General features: G+C 38.3%; 1 non-coding gene across 1 annotated transcript; it reads left to right on the forward strand.

The window, feature by feature from the left end:
• Positions 1–3,994: 3,994 nt before the first annotated feature.
• Positions 3,995–4,101, forward strand: LOC128290763 (small nucleolar RNA R71). The gene has a single exon (XR_008280550.1). It is a non-coding gene; the product is annotated as a small nucleolar RNA R71 (small nucleolar RNA).
• Positions 4,102–9,254: the final 5,153 nt, after the last annotated feature.

Below are 9,254 nucleotides of genomic sequence, written 5' to 3' on the forward strand. Positions count from 1 at the left end.
GGTCACATGGGTGGTACTAAGGGTTCACCATGTGTACAAGAGAGCCGAAATTATGTGTACAATCGATCTATGTCACATGAGTGGTGCTAAGTGAAGGCCACTATGTGTACAAGAGAGCTTCAATTTTAAAGGTGGGCTGTGTGCGATACTATCGCGTATCTGTTATTATTTCGAAGCGTTCAACTGGGAAATTGATTAAATGAAATTGTGTATGACTTTGTGATAATAAGTGTAATTATATATGTGTGTAACTTATGAGCAATATGCTCGATATGTGATTGGAAATTGGAAAGATTGTTATGGGAAAGTGATGAATACAATTGAAGTGTGAAAGATCAAAATTGACAATAAAACTGTTCTGGATAGTTGCAGTGATGTTAATCTAAAAATTTACCAAAAATAGTAGAAATTGAATCAGAGACTGGATGAGATATCAAATTAGAGCTTAATGAGTCTATTTTCATATAAAAGAAATAGAGCAAGCAAAAGAATTCTATATTATGAGATATTTAAGTTTTTGAGAGACTGGTTCAGAATGACTATGTGATCCCCTGTTCTGACTTGGAAAAATCATTAAAAATTGTAAAAAAATAATTATGGGATAAAATTTATATGCTTGAAATCCTTAATGAGTCTAGTTTCAAATAAAATACATTATAACATCCTTTGAATTCTGTACTAGGAGAAAATTCATTTGTAGTGAAGAGTGGTCAGAACAGTTGAGCAGTGAAATAGGGGTAACTTCAATGAATAAACTGTACTAATTGGCTAGACAAAAAATTCTGAAAATTCTATGGTAAGAATATATGTAAATCTAGTTTCAATTAAAATTAACGATTTGTAATTTGGAGTTCTGTAGCTCCAGAAATAAATAATTTAGTTGCTGGTACTCTGCTAGACAACTTATTTTGAACCTGTTTATGATTGTAATAGTGAAAGTATGTGTGTTTGTGATGGTAATATTCCGGGAACATATTGTGACTTTGTTTAAAGTATGATAATGTTTTGTCTATTAATATTTACATACTTACTTACTAAGCTATAATGCTTACTCCCTTCCTTTCCTTTTTCCTATAGTGTCGCAAATGTTAACTCGAGTTGGAGGTCGCCGGAGGTTAAATCACACTATCAAACTATTGATCGATATATAAAGGTTTTAAAGTATTTTAAGTCTTTGGCATGTATGGAGACTCGTTTAATTGTTATTAAGTTGCTAGGAATTGGCTTAAAATACCGATCTATGTTATTTGAAGGTCTCTATTGTATAAAGTCATTTAATATTGATAGTCTTGATTATGTTATTAATTAAATGATGCAATTTATGAATGTGCATGCTTGCCTATGTGTGTGGTTGAATTAAAGCATGATATGGGTCTTGTAAGCTCTTTTTAAGGGACAACTTGAATGTGTTTGAAAAAGTTTTAAATTAGAGTGAAATTATGAATCGGTTTTTATACAATGATTAGTGATTAAGTCCGGTAATGCCTCGTACCCTGTTCCGGCGTCAAACACGGGTAAGGGGTGTTACAGAAATAAAAATAAAAGACTAATTTTTCAAGTGGCACGGCCAGTTCACATGCCTGTGTGGATCGTGTCCCTCCCGTGTTTGTGGCGAAGTGAGATGTCGTCACACTGCCTTTGGGCACGCCCGTGTGTCTAGGCCGTGTGGCTACATGATCATGCTACACGACCGTGTGTGATGTGGTTCGCTTCTCCCATAGTTGTGTAACTCTGCCCACGCCCATGTTATTTTGACAGTGTTGTCCACGGGTGCTAGACACGGACGGGTGCTAGACACTGGCGTGTCGCACGCCCGTGTTCATTTGGCAGATCTGACCACGATCAGGCCGCACGCCCGTGGCCACTTATCGCATCCCCTGTTGGGAAAGATAACTTTTACCCTATTTTCGCACGGCCGTATCGCACGGTCGTGTGCTTTGCCGTGTCTATGTGGTAAACATGTATTCAAGAGCTCCGTTAATAAGTTAGGTGTTAAACACTAAAATTTAAAGAAGTTAATGCAGTTAGTGCTCGGGTTGTCTCCTGAGAAGCACTTATTTATAGTCTAAGCTCGACTTACCTCTTCATTGAATGGTCATAGGGGTTCGAGGAGTTTATACTCCTCATTCCTGCTATCATTCTCATCAAAATAAGGTTTTAGTCGGGTGTTGTTTACCTTAAAAGTGCCAAAGTTGGGATGACTTACCTCGACTGTACCGAATGGGAAAATACTAAGTAGCGTAAGAGGAGTTTCTTCATTCGGTGTGGTAGTGACAATGTGAGGATCTGCGGCATTCAATAAGACTTTATCTTTAACCTTAAGTTGATGTGGGAAGGTGTTGAGCTCGTTCTGGCGTAGTTTAGTTTATCGTGTGTTCTTGGTTTATGCATCCGCCATTCATCTAGCTCCTCGATTTGTAGCCTTCGATCTCCATGAATAGGTCCTCTGCTACTGCTTGAGAATGACTCATGTGCTTCCTTCAGACTCATTTCCTGCAAAGTAGGTTGTACCATATTGTCAATTTCAGTAGAATGGGTTAAACGATCACTTTTAATTTCCGATGTGTTGCTAGAATTGCGAGCTTGAAGGGTCTTCCTAAAATCAAAGGAGTGTTGCTATCTTCCTCTATGTCTAAAACAATGAAGTCAACGGGAAAGATAAATTTATCGATTTTAACTAGCACATCTTCAATAATACCCCTAGGAAATCTTATAGTTTTGTCTGCTAATTAAATGCTCATCCTAGTCTATTTGGGTTTCCTGAGACCTAATTGTTTAAACATTTTGTAGGGAATGACGTTAATACTAGCCCCTAAATCAGCTAATACATTATTAACATCTAAACTACCAATTAAGCAAGGAATCGTAAAACTCCCTGGATCTTTTAGTTTGTTGGGTAGTTTATTTTGGAGAATAGCTGAGCAAACTGCGTTTAGCTCCACATGCGACGCCTCGTCCAACTTCTGCTTATTTGCTAAAAGCTCCTTTAAAAATTTCATAGCGTTTGGCATCTGCGATAGAGCATCAATAAATGGTAAGTTAATATGTAACTTTTTTAAGAGTTTAAGGAATTTACCAAATTGTTCATTTGAGCGGTCTTTCCTTGTCGCGTTGGGGTATGGCACACGAGGTTTATATTCGACATTCACTAATTTGTTTTTATTATGACCTACCTCACATTGACCTCTGCTTACCACAATTTTTTGCCTCGATTCTGGCTCAGGCTCAACGAATCCTTCTTCATCTTGAACATTAATCGCGTTGAGCTGTTCCCTTGGGTTGGGTTTAATATTACTTGGTAAGCTACCTTGTGGTCGTTCGGAGATTAGTTTAGAAAGCTGGCCTATCTGAGTTTTGAGCCCTTGGATTGACGCTTGTTGATTTTTAAGTGCTGTTTCAGTGTTCTGAAAATGGGTTTTTGACACCAAGATAAACTTTGTGAGCATCTCTTCAAGGTTCGGTTTCATTTCCTGTTGAAAGGGTGGCTGTTAAAAACCCGGAGGATGTTGTGGTCTTTGATTTCCTTAACCGCTCCACGAGAAATTTTTGTGGTTCCTGTAACCTGCATTGTAAGTGTTACTATATGGATTGTTTTGAGATCGAGAATTATTACTCATGTAGTTTAACTGCTCGTTATCCATGTTGTGGCCATAAGGTTGGTATTCCAAATGGCTTGTTCCACCTCCACTTGCTTCGCACTGCATTACTAGGTGAACCTGTGAAGAACTAAGAAAACCATCAATCTTTTTATTTAGAAGTTCTACCTGGTTTGACAGCATAGTAACTAAATCGGCGTTATAAACGCCTGCTGTTTTAGTTGGCTTAGTCTTCATGACTTGCCACTGATAGTTATTCAGTGACATCTCCTCTATAAACTCATAAGCATCTTCAGGTGTTTTATTATTGATGGTTCCGCCAGTACTTGCGTCAACCATTTGTCGAGTCGAAGGATTCAGGCTATTATGGAATGTTTAAACCTGAAGCCAAAGCGGGTAACCCATGGTGAGGGCACCTTCTCAAAAGGTCCTTGTATCTCTCCCATGCATCGTTGAGTGTTTCTAAGTCCATCTGCACAAACGAAGAGATATCATTACGTAATTTGGCCGTTTTAGTCGGCGAAAAATATTTTAATAGAAATTTTTTCGTCATTTGCTCCCAAGTAGTAATTGACCCTCGTGGTAACAAGCTCAACCACTGTTTAGCTTTGTTCCTCAATGAAAAAGGGAATAACCAAAGATGAATGGCATTATCAGAAACACCATTAATTTTAAATGTATCGCATAGTTCCAAAAAGTTTGCTAAGCGAGTGTTGGGATCCTCATCCTGCAAACCATCAAACTGAACAAATTGCTGTATCATTTGAATAGTGTTAGGTTTTAGTTCAAAAGTATTTGCAGCTACAGCAAGTCTAACTATGCTCGTTCAGTTTCTGTTAAAGAAGGTTTAGCATAATCATACATAGTGCGTGGAGCAGGATTTTGATTAACCGCAATTACAAGAGGTAGCTGATTGTCTTGGTTTTCAGCCATCTCTTCGGCTGGGGGTTGAGTATCGTCCTCTTGCTCGTTCTCTGTGTATCTTAAACTTCGCCTTATTTCTCGTTGGTTTCTGCGAACTGTGCGATCGATTTCTTCATCAAAGAGTAGTGGTCCTGACGAGTTTCTTCTAGTCATAAACTATAAAAACCTGCCAAGAGAAAGAAAATGTAAATTAATAAATAATAGAAAAATTAAATTAAATTGTAAGGAAAATAAATGGCTACAGTAATAAAAATTGAGCGTTCCTAATATCTTAGTTCCCCGGCAACGGCGCCAAAAACTTGATCGCGATTTTCGTGTGATAGGTTTTAAATATTTGTAATGAATCGTTCTTGAAACTAACTATTATCACGATGTAGGCAAGTGTACCTATCGAACAGTAGTATAGTTTTAGCAAGACCAGATTGTCGAACCTAAAAGAACTAAAAGTACTAGTAATGACTGTCTTTCTATTATTTAGCCTAAAAATAAAAGGGGTTTTGTTTTAACTAACTAATTATCTAAACTAAGAATTCACAGAAAGTAGAATTGGGGGATTATTTTTTGGAAAAAAGATTGAATTAAGACAATACCTAAGGAAAAATTCACCTAGACTTCACTTGTTATTCTGACTCCGAATCGGACGCTTTATTCATTTAACTTGTTCCGTAAAGATCCCTGAGTTATGTTATTATCCCTATTCAAGACTAATAACGTCTAATCCCTAAATTGAATAATTGAGAATTTTCTCTAATTAACACCCTAGGGTTGCATTAACTCGATTTATAGATCCCCTTATTAGGTTTCACCCTAATCTGGCAAAATCTTGTCACCCTATCTCTAGGCGTGCAATCAACTCCACTTAATTATGACAAATGTACTCTTAGACAGGGTCTATTCCTCCTCTGAATAAGAGTTTATCTTGAATCAGTATCCTGGGATATCAAAACAAGAATTAAGAACACATAATTAAGAACAAGTTAAATATTTATCATACAATTCAGAAATTAATAACAAGATTCGTCTAAGGTTTCATCCCCCTTAGGTATTTAGGGGATTTAGTTCATAACTAAAAAGGAAAACATCTCAGAAGAATAATAAGCACAAAACATAAAGAAAACCCAAAACTCCTTAAGGGAAATTGAGGGGAGATCTTCAGTCTTGATGATGAATCCGGCTTCTGAGATGGAACAATCGGCTTTCTTCGAGTAATTCCTTCCTCCCTCTCTGTGCCTCCCTTTTCTTCCTCCTCTAGGGTGTATTTATAGGCTTTGGAATGCCTAAGAACCCTCGAAATTAGCCTTTTTCGAATTGGACTCAACTTGGGCTCGGCAGGGACACCCCCGTGTGACACGCCCGTATGCGATTACTTCAAGCCATGCTCGAACCTGTTAAATAGGCACGGCCGTGTGGTCCACCTGTGTGAGTTGTGCTTCGATTCTGCCAAATTGACATGGTTGTGTGGTCTGCTCGTGTGAGGAGGTCTAGGCCGTGTTGAATTCATACTTTAGCCAATTTTATCTGTTTTTGGCCCGTTCCTCGTTCCTTTCGCTCTCTTATGCTCTCCTAAGTATAAAACATGAAATTAAGGCATTAGGAGCATCGAATTCACCAATTCTAAAGGAAAATTATCCATAAAACGTGTTAAGCATGAGGTAAAAATATGTATAAATTACGATTTATCACTTCAAATTGGACAATTTAAGCATAAAATTTCTTCATGAAAATTTCACACAAATTTGCAATCATATCATGGACCATCAAATAATCATAAAATAATTATTTCTATTTCAAATTTGTGGTCTTGAAACCGCTATTTCAACTAGACCCTAATTCGAGATGTTATAGATTACAGCTCCATTGAGTAAACTTTTGCATAAAAGAGTTCCTTTTGTCTAGACCGATGCACAACAATCAATCTTTGAGAAGCTCAAGTCTGTTCTGACTCAGGCTTCTGTTCTGATACAGCCTGAATCTGGAAAAGAGTTTGTGGTATACATTGATGCGTCACGTCAGTTTGTGATGTGTATTGATACAAGATGGAAAAGTTACGACTTATGCATCCTATCAGCTTAAGAAACATGAAGGGAATTATCAGACGCATGATCTCGAATTGGCTGCGGTGGTTTTTGCATTGAAAATATGGATGTATTATCTGTATGGTGAGAGGTGTATTATCTACATCGATCACAAGAGTCTCGGGTATCTCCATACCTAGAAGGAGTTGAATCTTAGGCAGTGTCGATGGATTGAGCTGCTCAAAGATTATGACTGCACGATAGAGTATTATCCTGGTAAGGCCAATATAGTGGTCTATCCTTTAAGTCGTAAGGCGATGACGGATTTGAGAGAGATGTTCGCTCGACTTAGTCTGTTTGATGATGGGAGTCTGTTAGCTGAGTTGCAAGTTAAGCCGACTTGGATTGATCAGATTCGAGATAAGCAGTTGGGGGATGAGTCTCTGGGTCTACAAGTTCATCAGATTGAGAGTGGTAGTACTTCAGATTTTGGGCTGAATAATGATGGTGTTCTATGTTTTCCAGGTCAGATCTGTGTGCCAAATGACTCTGATTTGAGGCAGTCGATTCTGAAGGAAGCGCATAGTAGCCCTTATACTATGCATCCAAGTGGTAATAAGATGTATCAAGATCTCCGTGAGCTATACTGGTGGCCGGGTTTGAAGCATAAGGTTATAAATTTCGTTGCTCGTTGTCTGACATTCCAGCAAGTTAAGGCTGAGCACCAGTTGCCTTCAGGTTTATTACAGCGAGTTAAGATTCCCTTATGGAAATGGGAACAAGTGACGATGGACTTCGTTAGTGGGTTGCCCTTGATACCCACTAAAAAAGATTCTGTTTGGGTCATCGTGGATCGATTGACCAAGTCTGCTCATTTTATTCAGGTTCAAACAGACTTTTCTCTGCAGAAGTTGGCGAAGCTCTATATCTCTGAGATTGTAAGACTACATGATGTTCCTGTGTCGATTATTTTTGATAGAGGTCCTCGTTTCATTTCTCGATTTTGAAAGAAGTTACACGAGGCTTTAGGTTCGATATTAGACTTCAGTACTGCGTTCCATCCTCAGACCGATGGTCAGTCTGAAAGGGTGATTCAAATATTAGATGATATGCTTTGGAGTTGTGTGATAGATTTCTGAGGTAGTTGGACGGATTATCTGCCGCTAGCTGAGTTCGCCTACAATAACAGTTTCCAGTCTAGCATCTAGATGACACCTTATGAGGCTCTGTATGGTTGTAAGTGTCGTACTCCACTATGTTGGACTGAGTTAGGTGAACATCGGGTTTTGGGTCCTGAGTTGATTTCTGAAACCGATGATAACGTTAGACTAATTCGAGAGCGTCTGAAGGCAACTTCTGATAGACAAAAATCTTATGCAGATCTAAAGAAGGGTGATATTGAGTACTTGTAGGGGGCTTCATTTTTCTTAAGGTTTTCTGTGGAAGAAGATTCTGAGATTCGATCGTAAGTGTAAGTTAAGCCCTAGGTTTATAGGATCGTATCGGATTCTAAAGCGTATGAGACCGGTCGCTTATCAGTTGGAGCTACCTCCAGAGTTAGATCGTATCCACGATGTGTTTTACATTTCGATGTTGAGGCGGTATCGATCTGATCCATCTCACGTTGTCCCTGTTGAGGAGATCGAGGTTAGACCGGATTTAACTTTTGAGGAGAAGCCGATTTAGATTCTAGAACAAGATTTAAGACTTTGATGAGGAATTTTATTCCTTTAGTGAAGGTTCCATGGCAGAATCATGGTACTGAGGAGTCCACGTACGAACCTGAAGACTCTATGCATCAGCAGTATCCTTATCTATTCTGATCAGGTAAATTTCGAGGTCGAAATTTCTTTTAGAGAGGTAGAGTTTAACACCCTAACTTATTTATTTATGTTTTTTGCAAATATTTGACACAATTAAGTATCTGCTACAGTGGTTAAGTGTTCTTGGTGTGTGTGAGATCTTGGGTTCAAGTCTCACTTCTGCGAAATTTTGTTATTTTTTATCCAAGCCTTACCTTTGTGGAGTGGGCTTATATTAAATTGCTTGCAAATCCATATTAGAATGAGCTTGCTGGTTCGAGTGGTAAGGGAGTTAGTGTGTTGGAGGTCTTTTGTTCAAATCTCTGCATGAGCATGAATGTTAATATTTTTGCTCAGTTGACTTGTAGGGTCTCGGTTGAACTAAAAGTCTAAAGAGGTTATGAGTTAGTGGATTAGTGAAAGAAAATCAAAGGGTATGTATCATATCTTTGTTTTTTCAAAATTTCCAACTAGTTTCTCTTTCCTCCAAAATCAACTGACGTTAGTTCTCTGCTTCTCCGCCGTTTTCCTTTTTTCCTATTCTCCTATTTGGTTTCGTTTTCTTTTTGTCAGCCATCATACCTTTGTTCTTGTTATTTCCACTTTCGTTGCACGATTCTGGTAAGTGAAGCTGTGTTATTTTATAATTTGTGTTTTTTCAAAATGTTGATTGGGGTTATACTGTTGTTTTGGCAGTAGTGAATCGAGAATACCGTGACTCTACTCTTGTAGAATCGTAGTCAATCGTTCGTAGTGTTGGGGTAAGCGATGAACGCTTGATTTGAGCTATTGTTGGTTTTGAGTTTTCAGTTTAATCATGTTTTAAGGCTGATTTTGAGCGTTGGTATGTCGACTCTTAGGTTCTGGAGGGCTCGTGGTTGCTATAGTGTCTAAAACGAACTAGGCGTGTTCCCAAA

Source organism: Gossypium arboreum, chromosome 3, assembly GCF_025698485.1.
Source record: "Gossypium arboreum isolate Shixiya-1 chromosome 3, ASM2569848v2, whole genome shotgun sequence".
NCBI lineage: Eukaryota > Viridiplantae > Streptophyta > Magnoliopsida > Malvales > Malvaceae > Gossypium > Gossypium arboreum.